The sequence below is a fragment of the Podarcis cretensis genome (assembly GCF_951804945.1).
Source record: "Podarcis cretensis genome assembly, chromosome: 3".
Lineage (NCBI taxonomy): Eukaryota > Metazoa > Chordata > Lepidosauria > Squamata > Lacertidae > Podarcis > Podarcis cretensis.
Genome location: NC_137172.1, coordinates 61,614,672 through 61,634,788, shown reverse-complemented (window position 1 = coordinate 61,634,788; position 20,117 = coordinate 61,614,672). Strand labels below are relative to the sequence as shown.

General features: G+C 40.2%; 1 protein-coding gene across 3 annotated transcripts in view; it reads right to left on the bottom strand.

The window, feature by feature from the left end:
* The window catches only part of HIVEP2 (HIVEP zinc finger 2), a 136,524-nt gene that overhangs the window by 79,158 nt on the left and 37,249 nt on the right, over positions 1-20,117 (bottom strand). For 2 of the 3 annotated variants that reach the window (XM_079970925.1, XM_079970924.1), the window contains exon 2: positions 3,069-3,282. The exons of the other annotated variant lie outside the window; for it this stretch is intronic. The gene's annotated coding sequence lies outside the window, so the exon portion shown is untranslated. The remainder of the gene's footprint in view (positions 1-3,068; positions 3,283-20,117) is intronic. 3 annotated transcript variants of the gene reach the window in all.

The following is a 20,117-nucleotide window of genomic DNA, read 5'->3' as shown; positions in this document are numbered from 1 at the left end:
GATCACTAGGAAACAATGCAGCCAACACATCACGTCCTGAAATCCAACTGCAGTTTCTTCCGTAGCTTCGGGAAACATACCTTTCCCAGGGAAAACTGAACAACAGAGATAGGATTTACTGCCGTTCAGACAAGGAACACCTCCCTTTCTCCCCCTTCCCGATTTCCCAGTGAATGCCATCCCCGGCACTACCTGCATTTATCAGCAATGCAATCGCCTCATCTCTCCAGTCACTCCAAAGAACCGAACAGCCTGGAAATTCCGGTTGTCCATTATTCGAGGTCACAGATAAAAGCTAAACAGCAGCAGTGACTCCCATCAATCATAAGTCTCTCAGTTATAGAATGTATGGTAGGAGACCTACTGATGTAAGCTAGTCACCAGAGAAAATACCCACTGATGACGCATATCCAGGCATAAAAATAGTTACAGGGCCCCCAAAGGGATTATTCAACAGCCTACATTTAGATATTCTTACAAGAGACCCAAAGTCAATTTGCTGCTCCTAGGTGGCTGTGAAAGGCTGGAGTTTAAGCATCTTCAGTGGACAGAACCACAAGTGGCTGGTTTAAATAAACAAACTGCAATTACAAGCTGTTTCTGCATTTTTTGACACTGCAGTATAAGGACAAAGTATAAAGGGAGAGATGCAGACTACAAAATTCTACCTATAAGATGTATCTTTACGATGCTGGTTTTCGTTTACTAAAAAAAAAAAAAATTATGCCATGCACAGCTTAACATTTGTCTATACATTTCTAAACGTGCTTTCTATCCTCCTCCCCTTGGCCCCTGCAGAGTCGCCTGGCTTAACACTTGTATAAAAGCAACATCACAAAAAACGGGTTTCAGTTCCCTAAATCGCTTTACAACAAAAGTGGCTTCCTTTAAAGAAATTTGACAGCAAAAACGTAGTCCCAGATTGAAGGATCTGCAATGGTGTTGGGTGAAATGAAGGTTCTGAATCACAAGTCTTCCCAGAGACTCTTGGGGATGAATTGCAGCTCTGCGTGTTTTGTGCACAAACATATACACTGCACCTCAGAGAAACCTGGACAGTTCAGGATTGCATGCCAGTCCTCCAACCCCGCTGCAGTGCTGTACTTCCCCCATAGGACTAAACTTAACCAGTCCCACATTTATACCAAAGAAAGTAAAGGAAACAATTTAGGGTTGCTACTAGGGTTTGGAGCTAAACCTATTCCCTGACACTGGTGACCCTAGTCATGAAGAACCCAGCCTGCTCTGTCATCTGCCTAACTCCACCTTGGCTTACGACTCTTAGTTGCACTCGACTGAAGACCAGAACACTGGGGACTGGCTTTCTGACGTAGCGGGTGAGATCCAATGGTGGCTTGCACAACAGAAATCCACTTACACATGGATTTTTTTCTCCCCCCCGCCCCCCCCCCCCCCCCCGGTATGCATTCAAAATTTGTTCCAGAGGGTCCCCAGTCCTCTGGAGCAGATTTTAAGGGTGCAGGGAGCCTGCAGGGAGAGGAAATGAAGGAGAAGGCCTTTTACAACAACAGAGACATGATCAAGCTTTGTTGGAGTTCACCCAGTGACAGCTTTTCAGTAGTACTGAATCTTATGATACAAAAAACCACCTTAAAAGGAAAATGACATTTCTTTCAACTAGGGCTCATAGGACAATGGGAGGCAGGATCCATTCCTGACTCAATTATTATAAACAAGCAGAACATTGGACCGTGCCCTGAACTTTGTCATAGGATAAGACCCATGGGAGCAATGAACATGTTGCCCAAAAGTGGCATGTTAAAAGAAATGGGCTCGGATACTGGATCCTATTAGAAAAATTACAGGCTGTTCTCTCCGTTGAAAACCAGCCTAACAGTTTTATAAATTGCCTTAATAAAGTAGAAGAAATTCTGTAAATCATATCAGATGGTATGAAATTATTAATCACCCTAACGGAACTTCGGATTTCTCAGTAGTGAAAAAACATTTTTCACTTCAAGGTTAGTATATTTAAACAGGGTTACATCCCAATAATGGACAAGATTTTCCTTCAACTAAAAATACATTAATTCCTAGGCACCCTGATAGTTTTATGTTTTCTTTTCTTTTTTACATGCGCAAAGTTGATGGAACTTTTTCCTTTTTCCAAAAGGCCACCAAGGCTGTAATCATATACCCACTTACCTGGGACTAAGTCTCAATGAACTCAAACAGAACCTTTTCCAAGTAGACATGTAGAGAATTGTGTGGTAAAATATTGTATCATTAATAATGAAGAAGCAAACTCGTTTTAGTTCAGTGGACTCTACCCCCAGGTAAGTGTTACAATATTGTAGCCATAGAAAATTAAGTAGGGAATATCAAACTCTTGACTGAAACTTATGGAGATAACTAGTGTTGCCATATATTTAAACTTACTTTTTTTGTATATGGTAAACCAACAAAAATTATAAACTAAAAAGTGTTTCAAAATGTGAGTTACAGCAGCTGGAACATTATACCCACAAACCCATGTTTTTTGTTAGAGCATGAAGCTGATAGTGCCAAGGTATTTGAACCCCATATAGGACAGCTGCATATTCCTCCATTTCAGGGGGTTGGACTAGATGATCCTCAGGGCCCCAACTCAACAATTCTATCATTCTATTGTTTAAAGATGGCTACAATCATTCATGTTCTGCTTCTCAATATGAAGCTATAGTCAATACGAAGCCATGTTGTTTTTTTAAATGCAAGACTTAAAAGAATTTTGGATTGTACTTGGCACCAAATTCCATAGGAATAGTCATATAGCCGATTCTTAATCAGAGTAGCCTTATTTGAATTCTTCTATGTAATGAAAATTATATGGCTTTATGAAGCAGCCAACAGCAACTACTGACCCTCACTTATAGCAGAATGGAAGTCACTGTTATTTAGAACAGTGAAAAGATGTGTGTCTCTATCCCTGCACTGCAATAAGCAGTGGGGAGAGTCTTTTTTGCCCTGCCATGCACAATTCTGCCTAACTTTCCTCGACGATGATAACATTGTTATAAATAAAAGTGCAAATTATTTTTAGCACCGAGATTTCGCTAAGCACTCACGTTTCTCTCCTGTGTGTAAACGCCGGCAGTTCTGCTTGCCCTAGTTTAACAGCCCTCTTTAGAAATATTCATTGGTGGCTTCTAGCTGATTTATCCAAAGCAAGTTCCCGGGAGAAGTCTGATGCTTAGTCTCTCCTCCAGTCTCCTATCAGCAGCTCGCCTCTGTTGCCCCCTGTAATTGTCACCAGCATCCAAGAAAGCAGCAATTCATTTCCTACAGAACATGGGAGATAAAAACAATCAAATTTTAGAGCAGGGCAGGGCAGGGGGGAGGCCCACCAAAACAAAGTTTAACATAAAAATATTAGAGGGGTTCAAAACGTACACAATACGTCATCAAGAAACTGGGAAGCTTTATGTGTTCTTTCAACAGAGTGAAGTCAACCCTACAACATTATCACAAAAAAATCTCTCGCCAGCAAGGAGATTGAACATTTTCCTCCTCCCACCTATGAGGATCTTGAAATACATGAGAGGAGCTAATGAACTCTAATCAGATGTCTTTAAAGGAGAATAATATTCAGTTCTGAAATATATATTTTTAATGAAATAATCCATAACATTTAGATTTGGTTATCTTTTTCTACAGCTTTATATTTTTCCTATTCTAACTCCCCCGCCCCCCAGTCTCTTATGTAACTTGTATCATACAAGCAAGGATGTCCAAGACTGGAAAATTCCCAGCTGACCAAAAACAGGATTGAACTTGATGCCTAAAGACCATGGAAGGAAGATGATCCATGCTGTAATCTGCTCTTCGGCAAGGCTCCTTATACCATTTTTTGTCAAGCTTCCCTAGATAGAAATCCTGCTACCCAACAGACAGTGGTGGGGAAAGCCACCACAACTTGCAATGCACTCTGCCAACGCAACAACAGCCCTGGGTCACCTAGCTCCAGTCTCTGCTATTAGCCTCTTCTGCATTTTCGAGCCAAGATTCCTAATGTAGAAAGTAACTAGAGGCAGCAGCAACAGCAATTTTTGCCAACCTTTTCTCTCATCTGCCTGAAAATTGGACACACCGCAGCAGAATAGTCTGAGCAGGATATAGTTGGGTTGCGATTCCCATTGAGAATTACTAATTTGTTCTCTTTTGTAAAATAGAAGCCCCGCTCAGGAAGGAAATTCCGTAACTCAGTGGAATTGTTTTCCTTTATATTCACCAGGTTATAAAGCACAAAACAGAGTCAAAATTGGCTGAGCCAGCTGGCAGGGGATTCCCTATGCCCAGGGAAAGCCATAGCTCAACCAGCATAGGCATGACATCAGCAGCTCCCTCAGTCATCTGCCAGTCAAGCTCAGTTCAACCATCACTCGAATGGTGGGGTTGCTACATACCTACGGTTGCTCCTACAGAATAGTTTGAAGCATGCCTGTCACCAGCCTAAAGCAATCTTAGCGACTTTGTCACATAAATCTGCATAATTCTACATAGGAACAAAACAGCAGTTTTGAAGAGTATAGCAATGCTTCAGACTGCAAAAGAGATAAAAGTGGAAATGGACGCTATGTCCAAAACACTGTCATACTGGTGGCATCTAAGAAGGCATAGTATTTTGGAGCTGCAAAAGTCACCCTGTCTGGGACCCTTCATAGAGCTCACCATGCTCCTAAAATAAAGCTAGGAACCTTCTCTCAAGGACATCCCCAATGAGCTTTTCACAGTCCCCTGTCCCCTAGCTCCTTTCTTGCCCAGCTGTCATATGCCGAGGCAACCCTGCATCTCTCTTGCCCTTCCAATACTTTCACCTGAATTAAGAGTTTTGCACCTAGAAAGAGACTAGCCCCAACTGCAGGAATGGAAAAACATTACTAGGACCCCATAGTCAAGCCCAAGTTCATTTTCTCTATCACGTCATTGGTTTCCCTTTCATTAATATAACTATGAAAACAATTTGACTGATTAGTCGCCCAAGCCTAAATTCAATTCCTATGTGAGGGTTTTTTTTAAAAAGGGTAGAAAATAATCACAGCTACATTGTACAGAGTGACTGAGTTCTCAGTGTTCAACCTTGAAAGTTAGCTCTTAGACTGAGCTGAACTTTGAACCTCCCATTTTCACTTAATTCTGAAATAGCACCCCTACAGAGAAAATGAATCTGGAATGCCATAAGCCAGAGAAGAGAGATGCAGAAGCAGCTAAATATTTATTAAGTATCAACATTGGTCAATTCTGCTTTTCCACTCTTCCTCAGAAACAGAAAAGCTAATACTTTTGAGTTCCAGAGTTCCAAAGACATGCCACTCCCAGATAGAGGAAAAACTAGTAGAAATAAAAGCTATATTAGAAGACTAACTTGCTTCCTTGAGATATGGTGGGCACAACATGTCCACAAAGGAAGGGATACAGAGTGCTCTCTCTCTCTCTCTCTCTCTCTCTCTCTCTCTCTCTCTCTGCGTGTGTGTGTGTCTTGGTGCCATCCTCAGTCTCTAACATTGACTGTGATGGAATAGGACTTGAGGCCATTTTGTACTCAAGTTTTGGCAGAGAGTATACAAGACCTTGGACAGCACCAAGGGGTCCTGCTATGGCAATTAACAAGCAACGTTGTCTCTGCTGGGAGCAAGAGCCAGCTGAAGCCTTATCTAGGCTGCATAGGCTGCACAGGCTTGAAGCCACAGGAGCTGGCTAACTGACTAAACAGCCCTCACCTTATTTTGTAACCTTTGGGGCTTCTGTGAGGCTGCGAGCTCTAGCCAGCAAGGCCCTGAATAAGTTGTAGGAGGTTCTGCCCCTGGGGAAGTATCCAAACATCTGAGTTCTCTACAGTGCCATGAAAAGCCCCCAGCTTGCAGATCACGATCCAGTCCTCTTTGGGATCAATAAGGAGCTGGCCCTTGCTCTGTTTATCCTAGGGCCATCTATTCATACTAGTGCCATCTCTCCAAAGGTCTTGCCTATTCCTGTTACTGGAGATCCTGGAGACGACAATGAACCAGGGACATCCAGCATGCTGCACATGTTTTTCACTGAGCTATGACCCACCACCTAAGAAGCAGAGAATTCTAAAATTAAAAGTAGTAAACTCCACATAGGAGCAGGAGAGGCGGGAAGCATTTCGTGCTTTCCTGAAGAATGACACCCAGGGGAACAAAGGGAGCAGAGAGTAAGAAAAGCCAGAGGGGGACATTTATTTTTGGAAGAGGAGCGGGACCGTATTTGATGTCACTGTTTCACAACTGCTCTGCACTCTGCTTACAAGCAGGAAGCTTTCAACAACAGGAAGCCTGAGGACTTGGAGCCCCATGAGTGGGCGTATCAGCAGGCAAGTAATAATATGCAGAGAACAGCACTGGCAGCGACTTCATCCCATCTCCTTCCAGCCACTACAAAGGCTCATGCTGGCAGGGAAAAGCTTGCCAGGCATCTCTCAACTCCCACAGGTTGAGACTTTAGCGTTTGCTGCTCCGCAGGCAGTCACACGTTTCATGTTTCCAGTACCAGAAGGTGCTTGACATTTCCACTTTAAAAGCCAAGGTGCCCTAAGCCCCAAAGTGAAAAAGTTTGCCGTAATGATAGAGACACAAACCGAAAGAGGAGGCACTTGAGAGCCCAGAGAAATGGCTTCACCGCCACATTACAGGAACCTCTTGAAAACTGATACTTAGGGCAGTAAGTGAGTAATACAAATTAACATGTGCTGTGTTGGGGGGCTTGGCGGGGGAAGGGGGGAGGCGTTACACAGCAACCTGCCCCATAACAATAGTGGAAAATACTTCCTTCATTGTAAAAAATAGAAAAGAAAAAAGAATCTGATCTGAATTATAGGAACAGTTCTCATAGATCCTGATGTGTCTAGTGGGTAATTAATTCTTTGTTTGTCCTTGGAAGTCTATGACTATATATACAGAAAGCATCTCACCACCCTCCAAGTCAAGCACAACCCCCTGATCCTTTATTGTGGCCTCCCAGGTGTTTTGACACACACACACAAACAAACACCTATTCCTCTCATGGGTTGCTAGCGCACTGCCACACATGGCTGTGGTCTACCTTCTACTTCAGTGGAGTGGGATGGCATAGGTACGTAAGCCTGGTGCGTTGAGACATCATATTTACTAGTTTCCAACCCCAAGGTATACCATGTCAGCCAGGTAAAACGTAAGAAGTACATGGCGCAAACTGAGTATTAGCATGCAAATGCATGTGTAACTTTCAGAGAAAGAAGTTTCAGGGTCCTAGCCCCTTCCTTTCATATGTATTATTACCTACAGCTTCAACGTAATTGGGAAGGGGTGGTGCAAAATGGAGGCGCACCAAGAGGGAGGGCACATTTATCTCTTCTTCCATCTGCCATTTATCTAAACCCTTCCCCAGTGGGGCTCCAAATGTGAGGATAAACCTTATTGAGAACCTTGTAAGAGGAGAGAAAGCAGTTTGGATCTATTTCAAAAAGAGAAGCAGGAAGTGAGGAAGGGATTAAGCATTCTTCCCTCTCTACTGTTCATGCTGCCTCTTCCCAAAGCTCCTTTTGGGGTCGCCCATCATGTATCTGGCACATGCAACAGCACATGGTATGATCCAGCAGGCTCTTCTTATGTTCTCATATAAGAGACACACGGCACACACTATACCTAGTCTAAGAAAAAAGACAGCCCATATGAAAGACACATTCCAGCTAAATATATTACCATAACAGAAGTGCATCAAAATATGCTATATATTTTTTCTGAAAACTATCTTGTGTAATTTATTCAACCTAACACATTAAAATTCCAAAATGCAGATCCCCAGGCATTCTGACCCACTACATCCGAGTATTACTACATCCGAGTATATATAGCTATTTATTTGGTACATGTAGAGTGTTTTCACAAAGATCAAGAATTATGCATAGATACATTTTGAACGCTCAGCTGAAACCACAAAACTGATTTTTCCTGCTTGAGGTGGCTTGATCTCAGCTGATCCAATGTAATAATTTTACTCTATTACAATTCACCTGATCTACATGGAGCTTTGATTTCAGTTCTCCTCCTGGGATAGAAGGAATAATATATTTGCCATCAGATAACGTAATATATGGGGATTCCCTCCTGCCACTCAGCCTACACAGAATACTAAGTGTTCTCCTTTAATCCCATTTCCTAATACAAAGCCGTTTGGCTGGCTCTCTTGAGACGCTCTGCCTTGCTAACATCACCTCACTGACCTTGAACCCATAGTTGAATGTCCCTTTATTCTGGGTCCCCACTGTTCCTCGATGTTCAGCTTTAAAAATGATATATTAGCATTTCTACATCCTGTTTGCTTCTCAACTCATAACTCCTTTCCCTCATCTTTTCCTTCATTCAGTCTTGCTGTAGCTTAAAGCCAGACATACCTCTCCCCCACAACGCCAGCATTTTTCAGCTTGCTTTCTCCAAGTTCATGGTAGATGGGAAGCTAAAACAAAAATAAACAAATCACAAGCTACAACAGCATCCCACTTTTGTTTTGCATTCTCTCCATTTCTTCGTATTTTATCATTGCTGGTCATCTCCATATTTGCATCAGTTACATATGTTTAGCTGTCATGGTGTCCCCCACCCTGCAAGCATTCTGTGGGCTGCAGGTTGCTACAGTTTCGATTATTACCTGCTAGAAATCATTAGCTTCTTCCCATCATACAAACTCAGATCTATAGCTCCAAAGATACCCAGGGAAGAGGAATGTAGAAAGAAACTACAGTGGTACCTCGGGTTAAGTACTTAATTTGTTCTGGAGGTCCGTTCTTGACCTGAAACGGTTCTTAACCTGAAGCACCACTTTAGCTAATGGGGCCTCCTGCTGCCGCCATGCGGCTGGAGCACGATTTCTGTTCTCATCCTGAAGCAAAGTTCTTAACCCGAGGTACTACTTCTGGGTTATCAGAGTCTGTAACCTGAAGCGTATGTAACCCGAGGTACCACTGTAGTTTTAAGTCTAATGTAGGCACGCCATGTATTTTCCATTCTTTTTCCCCACTCGTGTCTCTTACTTTCCCCCCTTTTCTTCTAAAGCAATTCTCATTGGTTTATCATCTTCATTTAACCCTGAGAAATGGATCTGTGAGCAGGTTCAGAAAACCTGCTCTACTCAGATTACAATCCCAGCTCCCCTGAAGGAAATGCTGAACCTGATTTTACAATGTACAACTCACAAGGCCCCACAACCAATTCATATCGGATGTATGTTCACTATAAGCAAAGAAGTGAGGAGGAAGATGCCAAAGGAGCCACACTGTTAATTTACTACAAATATTTTAAATCACACTATTTGTCAATTCGTTTATTCTGAAAGAAACCACAAAGTGCAGTATACAGAAATTATTATTAATGGGGGCGGGGTTCAGTTCTAAAGGTACTCAGTTCTTCAAAATGACTAAAATCCCATATTATTATTGTTATTTTTGTTAAATCTACCTTGGGACTTCTTAAATGCTGTGTTCCTACATGTGCACAGGCTGCTTAAATCCAACAGACTTTGATGACATCTGGTCCACCAAACTATGCCCAGGTCCACAGCTTTGACATGACAAATATATTATTATTATTATTATTATTATTATTATTATTATTATTATTATTACCATTACCATTACCATTATTATTATCATTAAGATCTATATACCGCCCTTCATCAAAAGATCCCAGAGCTGTTCACAAGATAAAATAGTCATGATGATGGTCTTCCACATGCAGCTATGGTTTTTCCATCATTATGTTATATTTTATTTATTTGTTTGTTTGTTTGTTTATACATACATACATACATACATACCCAGGCCATTTGGGTGGCTTTCAACAAAATATTAAAATACAATAGTCCGCCAAACATTAAAAACTTCTCTAAACAAGGCTGCCTTCAGATGTCTTCTAAAAGTTCTTCAAGAGAAGCTAGGCCAAGTCAAACATGACATATTTGCACCCACACTGTTGCTTTTTCCAAAATGATCTTGCAGGCACATACACAGTTACAAACAATTCCACAAAAGCTACTAGACCACAAAATATTTTATATGCTTGGCTGCGTGTGTACACTTATGTTAGCAATTTGTGGTCTTTAAAAAAGCAATGTAGTAAGCTTTGCCTGTTGCCTAGCAGCAATTCTTACTCACCACAGGTGACCAGGCAAGTGGTTTTTACAAGCCTGCACATGTTACGCAGGAATCAGAACACTTGCTGGAGTGGGATATGCAAGCAGAATCTGTAATCTCTACAGAGTGGCAGTTGCACATTCCACTGCAGAAATCTTACGTTGTTGTATGCCTATGTAACATCTTCATACTCCCTTAAAAAGCACACAAAACATTATGTCAGAATGAATCCATTGTAGCTCCTGATATTATTCTTCCTACCGAAGAGTGAACACAAATAGAAAGTTTAGTGACTGATTTTAGCGTTTGGGACGTATATAGCAACAGATTCTTTTCAAAGAACACAAAAGAACAGAGATTCCTATTCATCTCGCAGTTAACACTTGTGTTACCCTAATGAAAACAAAATGACATATTCTACTTTATTGCACATTCTGGTGCAAAAAACAGCTGCAAATACATCTTCATTTACTCAACAAAGCCAGATTTATGTCTGCCTGGTTAACTTACTAGCACTGGCACTCCATATGCTGCTACTGCAAAAAGCAGAGATTCTCCATCTGGCTGCTTTGAAACCCTGACATTCTCAACGAGTCCCACCTCTGCACTGCACACAATAGACCAGTGTCAGAATCAGAAACAGAAATACTGTAGAGTGTCAGGGCACTATTTACTTGCTTATAGCTTCTGTAACAAAAAGAAAGAAACAGACCACTGGGAAGATCTCCGCTTCTCAGTCAGGGATGGCAAGAGGAAGCCTGCAGGAGGCAGAGGGAAAACAGCAAGGAGGATACGATCAGCAGGAAAGCATTGTGTCTCCGGGAAAAATACATTCCTCTTCTTCTGTGTACCCTTGCCTAAACCTGCATATCTTGGGCAACACCCCATAATCTCAGGGGCTATTTTTATTATCTTGGGCTCATATTTCAGTGCTACAGCCAAATAAAATGTGCAACGTTGTTGGTTTTTAAATCCCTTTATCATGTCAGTATCTGCAGTTTGTTCTAAATGATGCGGGGAGGGAATATGTCTACAGTACTATGAAGACCAAGGGGAATGTGTAGGTCGCATCACATTTTGCCAAAGTACACAAACTTTTATTCTAGATTAAAAGGATTAAATAGAAGTAAAGATTCTGAATGCTTACTTCCTGTTCTTCCCCCTCCCCTCCAATACACATACACACACACACACACACACACAACCCTAACCTCTCCTTCAGAATGTATTAATAATACCTACACCTTGAACACAATTGGTCCTTCCGTGTTGCCATGGAACTGAAACCTTTGCAGCTTAGATGGCGATGTATTCCAGGGAGCAGGCTGTTCCTACACTTCCTATCACAGAGGTAAAATCACTGCATACCATTAACTCCTTTCGTATCACAAGCTTCTTGTCTGCACATCGCTTCGCATGCTCCCTGCCCCTCCCTTCTCTTCCACCTCAATAAGCAACATATATCATGCTTAGCTTGTCTTATCTCATCAAACGTTTTGGAAATACAGTGCAGATAGCATCATGCTGAAGAGCACAATTCTCTCTCTCCCGGTTCAGGTAATCACTTCAAGTTCGACTGCAGTTTAATTAGTCACTTGTGTCAGTCATCTGTTAGATGGCTAGAGAATCGCTCGTGTGCTGCTGAGGAGACTGTGACCTGTCTGGTCCTGCTCTACTGGAGGAACGGCAGTTATTGAGGTCCAAGTATATGGGCTGGGTTCTTGCACATGTGTGACCTACCGACTGTAGCGTTGGCCCTTTTGGATCATAACACTGGACAGGCAGGGATAGGTTGGTTTGGTCAGAGGCTGCGTAGATGCCTCCTCGAGAAAAGGTCCGTTCCAGCCACTCTGAAAGAGAGGGTTGTGCAGCCTCTCTTGAAAATCCGTCCCTAGATGCGGACTGAAATAACTATTTGGATGCTTGAAAACAATGCCTTTCTTGACAAAGTGCTCAAGTGGGTGGTTGCTCTACAACTTCAGGATATCCTTGTTAAAACAGGTCAATCTAGACCCATTTCCACTGGGTTTCAGCCGTTTTGGCAACACCGCTGTTGGGGGGCTATTGCTATGGCTCTGCCCCCTTGAGCAAGCCTCTGCAATTCAGCGGTCTTATTGAAAAAAGGAGTTTTATGGATCCTAGTCTCACAGTCAGAATGTTAGATTTTCCTATGTACAGATGTTCTGAGCAAGTCGTAATTTTACAATTAAAACCAAATGTTGGAGATTCCTTCTTTCATTTTCCAAGAAGTCTGTGACGCAAGTGTTGCGGGTTTGAAGGCAGTAATCCTCCAAATCTTGTTTTATATTATGTGTTATGAAGAACATACTGTATTAACAGTCCCGCCCAGGTTTTCGGCTTCACTGTTTGCCCAGCATTCTCACTTTGGTTATTGTCCAAAACCGATTAACAAAACACTTCATGCTATGAAGGCATGCAGAATATTTGCCGTGCAAATGTGGGCTTCTGTCTTTCTTATAGTTCTCAACGATGGATTCTGTCTTTCAGAAGTTTGAAATTTACTGAACAGAGTTGCCTTTACATGAACCAAGTATCTGCCTTCCCATAACTGCTGATTTGGGTCACTTCCAGAAGGTGGACAAAAGCACAAAAGATTCACAAAATGTTTACGGGTATGCGTACCCCTGCATACCCCCAGGAAAAAAAGCACTGCTTTAGGTGATTAAGATTTCATTACACAATATTTAAAGACTCTAATTTCTGTCTTGAAAGCAGGGAAGGGGGAGTAATTTGCTTTTATTTGAATTTTAATGAGACTAGCCAATGTGCACTTATCAAACCAATGTGTAAACCAAAGCATAACTCTCCTTCAGTATTCACACATCTCCGGATTTTGCAATGCAGTTCTCTAATCAACCAATGTGTACAAAAATGCGTATATCAGGGTCAAGCATATATAAACACTTGCGTGTGTGTATTTCTGAAAATAGCATACAAAAATGGGGGAAATTGCTTACAAAAATGTGTCTGTTACCTGAAACGGCATACACAACATTTTCATGATTTATTATTATTATTATTATTATTATTATTATTATTATTATTTGCTGTGGAAATACGGAGAACAAAATTTAAGACTGGATAAATGAGCAACTGAAAGAAATCAAGATTGGCGGAGCTGTCTATCTCTACTTGTACGCCTATGAAGGGGAGGGGTTAGAACTGTTCTTTCACACATGGCATAATTTGTAATTTACTAAAGAGACTTTCTCGAAGTGAAACTATTCCAAACACCTTTTGGTAACAGGAGGAGACAAGTTCTTCTGAGGGCATGATTTTTTTAACAACTGCACTTGTGCAGATTGGTTTCCTGTAATCTTGTGCAATGCAATATAGATAGGCTGCCAAAAGAAAACCCATTCCTGCCTTTCCCTTCTGCAGGCTTTAGCAGGCAAAGAAGAATTCAGGAGTATGAGCTTCGTAGAGAGTGCCAAATATGCAAGAATACAAAGCTTTTGTCTTTTATATAACTTCTTATCTCTGAGACCTCAAACAAACCCTAACCAAAAGTAAAACTGCAGCAGGTACGATATTCTGTATACCATCTGCTTAACAACACAGATGGCTTAGAAGCAAATAACACAGAATTATGCTCTCTGCAGCTGGCTGCCTCTTAAATACAAATTTCTGTTCAAGACTTCTTTCCTGCTACATTGTGAACTCTTGTGTGCAACAGACAACAGTCAAGACATATTTCAGTACTTCCATTTCATACTACTTTTTAATTTTTTTTTCAAGTCATAAAACAGAGGGTGGCATCCATTGTTAGTCATTCTCAGAGCAGACTCAGATTCCATCCATTTCAATGGGTCTACTCCAAGTATGACAGACATGGACTATTTAATCCCAGAGGCATATTTCCACAATGAAATAAAGTGTGACTGCTGAACCCAAGCTCAGAAAAGACAGGAATGGCTACAGATCCGACTCATCTCTTTCAACACATATAAAAAGTATTTATTCTAATATCCACATACCTAGTCTAAATAAGTACATTTTTAGCCAGGCAGGCATACACATGTTCAGGATTGCTGACATGGGGAGGAAGTCTCAGTTGTTACAGAGACATAATGTTTAATCACAATTAGTCCTAGCAACAGTTCATTACCTTAACTTTGGTTAAGATCCCAAAACATACAGTGAAATTCTGATATATATATGTTTTATGGATTGCTAAATTTAGCCCTGACCTAGAAAAATATAAGGAGGCATGAGAGGTCCTTGCAGCTAGAGAAGCTGAAGAGGTGAAACAATGGGTTCACCGACTGCCATTGTGTCGAAACTCAGCAAAGTACAATTTGCCAAAAGAACACTTTGTCTTCAAACCAGGATCCCAAACCATATCTTGATACTGGTTTATATTGCCCATAACTGCCAACTATGGTCTTCTGATAACTTGAAAACACATGCGGGGGGGGGGGGGAGATGGCGAGGTCAAGTGGAAGTATGCTAACCCAAGGTTTGCTGCATACTCCATGCTGTAAGCTCATGCCGTCCAACTGAATGAACTCTTTGTCTTAACAACTTCAAGCTATGGTTTTACATTATTCTTTTCTTAACTAATCTTTACATACTATTTAGATATTCAGATGGCATTATTAATAAAATTTAAGTAGTACAAACCAAGGTTAAGAATTATATCTGCATCCTAAACTAATATTACAGACTCTTAGGCTGGGGTGTTGTTTAGGGGATTTTGTTGGAGGGGGGGTTGCCGCTGTTATCAATATTAATTTTTGTATCTTTATTTTATATCTTATTATGGGGAAATTGCTTTATTTGATTGTGAGCTTTTGATGTTTTATTTATTGTTTGTGACTACTTTTGTCACGTTTGTAATTATGTAATTTTTTCACAATGTAAGTCACCTTGAACTATGGAAAAGTGCCATACAAATAAAATTATGTAAGTAGGGAGGTAGGCATGAAACTATATCAGCCATATGAATTACAATAGGTGAGGAGAGTTAAAAACAGTGCCAAAATGTTTGCCTGCAAGGTGACTCTACATAGGAAATTTAGTGTGCATGTGTGCCACAGTTCACATCCAGGATAGAAATGAACTTTCTTCACTATTTAAGACAATATACCAGTCCAGTGGTGCTGAATGTTTAAAAATGGTGGGGACAGAAAATGACTGCCTCCTTCCCTCACCCAAAAAGGAAACTGCTACAGGTGAGGGATTCTGAGGCCTCCTGGCTCTGCTCTCAAAAAGCCCCTTGGTACTACCTTACCAAAAAGTGCATACATAATCAAATTACTTTACTGTTGCTGTGTTGTCCTTGGGTAACCCCTACCTTGCTGAGAATTCTACAGTGGGTAACTCCCATTCTGGAGGATATATTTCAAATACATAAGAAAGAACTGATATAATATCCCCAAAAATGCAAACAATTTCTTTGAGGGGGTGGAGCCGAATCAACTAAATTAGAGAAGATTTATCCTTTAAATTGCTTGTTTCAGTTCGTTTGCTTTTATACTTTTCCCAGAGTTTAAGATGAAGAGGACAGAAATATAGTCAAACTCTCAACAAAGAGTCTGCTTTAATTATAAATTCAGAACTTTCTAGAGTTTAATTCTGCTTTTCAACTAAGCATTCCTTGTTCTCTTCTTCCTTTTTTGTTTTTAATTAGAAAAATGTGTTCACTAATGTGTCCCACTCTGCTTGTTTTAGAGCTCCATTCCTTTAACTGTTAGCTTCTTACTGCAATTTTTCAAGAAACATGATCACAAACTGGCCAAACACGAGAACAGTCTCAGTCCTCAGATAGCCTCAAATTCAGAGATAAAACCAATATTAAACTGCACAGGCATCTGTGACAAGAAACCCAAAGAAGAATCAACATCTCTGAGAACAGCAGAGATGCACCAATTTGTCCCCTATCTTCACCAGAGCAACTGCCAATTTTTATTAAGGAGAGTGACAATTCATTTTATTATTATTATTTTTATTCTGACGTCACTAAGATACAAGACTGCTATTTAAAGATCCAAAGAAAGGGGCATGTGATACATCACAGCATGACCTGAAAGAAAAAGATGCTACCAAAGTGACGTAATTTTTTTTTTTTTTTTGAGGTTATGCCATTTGATAGTATAGCAACTAGAAGAGCAACAGAATCACAATAGTAACATACAGAAATGTAAGTGCCTGTCTCAATGTTCCGTTTGCAGACTGTTCACAATATTGTCCTCAAATGCTGATTAAACTTCTAATTACTGCAAATGCTCAGAAAAAGCATAGTGACTACCACTGATCTTAACTGGGGGCATGAAAACTAACCATAGGGCAATTCCATCTCATGCTGCAACTTATACTTATCAATATGGCTACATTTGCATAGCAGAATGCAGCATACATACAGTGGTACCTCTGGTTACATACTAAATTCGTTCCGGGGGTCCGTTCCTAACCTGAAACCATTCTTAACCTGAGGTACCACTTTAGCTAATGGGGCTTTCTGCTGCTGCTGCGCTGCTGGCATGCAATTTCTGTTCTCATCCTGAGATAAAGTTCTTAACCTGAGGTACTACTTCCGGCTTAGCAGAGTCTGTAACCCGAAGCATTTGTAACCTGTACCAGTTTTCACTCTGTCAGCCTTGAGCTGCTTCTGAATTCATTGTTGCATGTAGATGTGGTAGGGTGATTAGCAGCCCACTTCGCAAACTTCTTCAAAGAAGAAATGCTGTCTTTGCATCAATATATTCAACCATCCATGCCAATATTTATTTATTTATTTATTTATTATTATTATTATTATTATTATTATTATGCAACACATCACACACACGTCTGCATTTGTCAGCTATGTGCAAGCCCTTCTGTCAGGGGTATGTTAGGTTTCTGTGTCGACGGAAAACTTTCCTTTTAAAAAGTCAACAACAAAAGCAGGGAATGATTTAGCCCTCCAACGGTCACTGTAGTACATCTTTGCAAAGCAAGATTTCCTTTTAATTTGTAAAAAAAAAAAAAAACCTCACTCTCATCCATTAAGTATATCACAGGAAACATATGGAGCTATGGCATATGGTAACATTGCTTGAAATGTCTGCTAAATTAATTAAAAGTATACTTTAAAAACTAGTTCGCACACACATAAATTCGACGTTGCAGATTTTCACATACACAGAAAGTCATGTTTCTGTTCTCCCCTGAAGCCCCTCAACACACACCAAATCTGTTCCATATGGTTCCCCCAAACCAGGTTTGGGGGTGCATGTGTGAGCTGCAGAGGAAGAATTCTGTTGAGGGACTGTAGGTCTGCTCTCTTCACCTACAGACACTGTGGGGTACAACAACCGTGTGTGTGTGTGTGTGTGTGTGTGTGTGTGTACACACACCACTTTCCTTCACCCTTTTACATACTATTAAAATACTACAAAGATGTATTTCAGGTATTAATTTGAGAGTCAACACCTCTTTTACAACTCTTGTGGGCTTTCAAATTATGTACACAACTGCATCTTAAAGCAGCACATACAGATCACAAGCTTGTGTTTTACAAACAAATAGCATAATCCACTTTTATCATTCGTCGTGTTCTACAAACGTTAACGTAATGTTGAAGTAAAATTGAACACCATTAAGTAGCCAGCTGGGGTAGTAAGACTCACTCGTTCCGCACAGGAAACATAAATGGGGCGAGTTTTGTTTGTGTATATGGTTGCATTAAAAAAAAAAATTCTTTTCTGTCAGATATTTAAATGACGTTTTCTAGTGATTGCTCCTCCCAAAGCGATTCCTTTCTTTCCACCCCTTGACATCCCTTCCTTCAGATTTTTGTTTGTTTGGTCAGCTGAATTCTGCAGAATTTTATTCCAGACATGTTTCAAGGTAAACTTTTCCTCAAGAAACTATTAAGCAAGTCTATTGAATCTGCTCAGCCTCTCAATAATGCTGCTTAGACCAAAATAGTCCTTTTCTCTCAGTCAGCATTTCTGGCTGAGTAGGTCTACTGCCTCAGTTTCAGAGACTGAAATAAATGAAGGCTTTTTGGCACTAAAGTTGAGAGGGTGAGAATATTATTGTGCCTTAATTCACTGTGTTACTTTGCAACATGTCGGGAGTAAAAGACCTCCTCCCCGACCCCGGAATATATTTTAACTTACTTGATGAACTTATATCACATTTTCCAATCAGAGCAGCTGACGGGGGGAGGGGGATGTACAACATACAAAATTGAAAACATAGGGTTTTTTATTATATACATGCTTATAAAGCATTTTTTAACAGACAAAAATACAAAGAACAAACCAAACATAAAATACAGAGGAAACAACATTGACAAAACAATAACACAGTACACCAATACCCGACAAATCCAAAGAGCAAAGAAATATACATAAAGAAGTTGGTAAATATGACAGAATGACATTATTGGAAAATATCTTACTATTATCTTGTTCCCTAGCTAGAGTGATTGCAAAACTATTTTTGTGAAAGCAGCAAATCACCATCATTGAGCCCGTAGATAATAAAACACATAGATTAAAACATCAGACTATAAAAAAATTAGAACAAAATTCAAAGGCCTCCTGTAATAAAACCAATTTAACCTGGCATCTGAAACTGAACAGGGACAATGCTCGCCTGATTTTTAATGGGAGGGAGTTGATTAATCGCTCTTGTTGTTTCAATATACCATAAATTTCCCTTTTTAATTTATAATAATGTAAATTATAAACATAGTGTACAATCAAGGTTAAAAACAGATTTTCAGAAATAAAAAGGGAAAGGGAAAAATGCAAAATAATTGAGGTTTTATGTAGCACATAGCAGTATTCAAACTTCTGCACAAGCATTGTTTCAAACTCCTTTTTTTAAGGAATTGTTGTCAGACCTTGGAACTCAAGCTTACAGCCCAGTGCCTTGGATGCCTACTCAGAAATAAGTTCTAGTGTGTGTGTGTGTGTGTGTGTGTGTGTGTGTGTTCAATTCGTTAATTTTATAATGCTATAGAGTTTCAACCTTAACTTTTAACTTTTGAATAATCTGGCAAAACCATAAAATTATTCAGCAGAGGAAGGAGTGTTGATAATTACCCCAACAACCCCATGAAACATCTGATGACAGCATACATTTTACCACATAATTATATACTATTGCACAACATATGCCCATCTGTACTCATTAGTTTCATTTCTCCAACAAATTTCTGTAGAAAGACAGTTGCCAGTGCCAGTTCATACATATGTAAACTCTTTGACTTGTATCCTCAATTTTCTTCTGTGAACTGGTGCATCTGTTCACAAAGCAAAAAGTTAGGATCCACACCTTTCTCTAAAAGTTAAAGAAGGGAAGCCCTTTTTCATAACACATACAACTTTGAACATAACACAGCTGTCTCTTGGGCGTGGGAAATATGGCACCCATTGCTAAAAAAAAAAGTACCCATCATTTATACCATATACTTTCCTAAATCCGTATTAGGGCAATACCTCTATTAGGACAACCAACGTATCACAAAATAAATGTACAAACATTTGGGTCCTCCCATTTTGATTGTGCTAATAAAGGCACTGCCCCGGTATTACTTTATTTCCTTCGGGGCCAACAACTTTAAAAATTTCCTAGCAAGCAGTGCATATCTTCAACATTATTCTTTGTATCCTTGGGGTTTTTCTTAAGCAGCTTCCAACCTTTTTTCCTTCATACACCCTTTGGTGCCAGAGATCACAGAAGAGAATGTGATAAAGAACAAACTGGAAGCTTTGTGTGTATTGTAGAAGACCACTCAGATTCCGCCATGCTAGTTCAGTGACACAAGGTCACTCAAAGACTGGGATCACCATTGCAGTGGAGGTGAAAACTGTCCATGACATAAAATGTAAAGGTAAGCAGTTTTCATAAGATTTCTATTCCCGGCTCCAATTTGTCAGAAATAGTAATCAAATCTGAGTTTCCAGAAGCACACAGCTTTAAGTGGAGCATCTCATCAAATGTAACTAAATGCACTGGGGCTATGAGATTG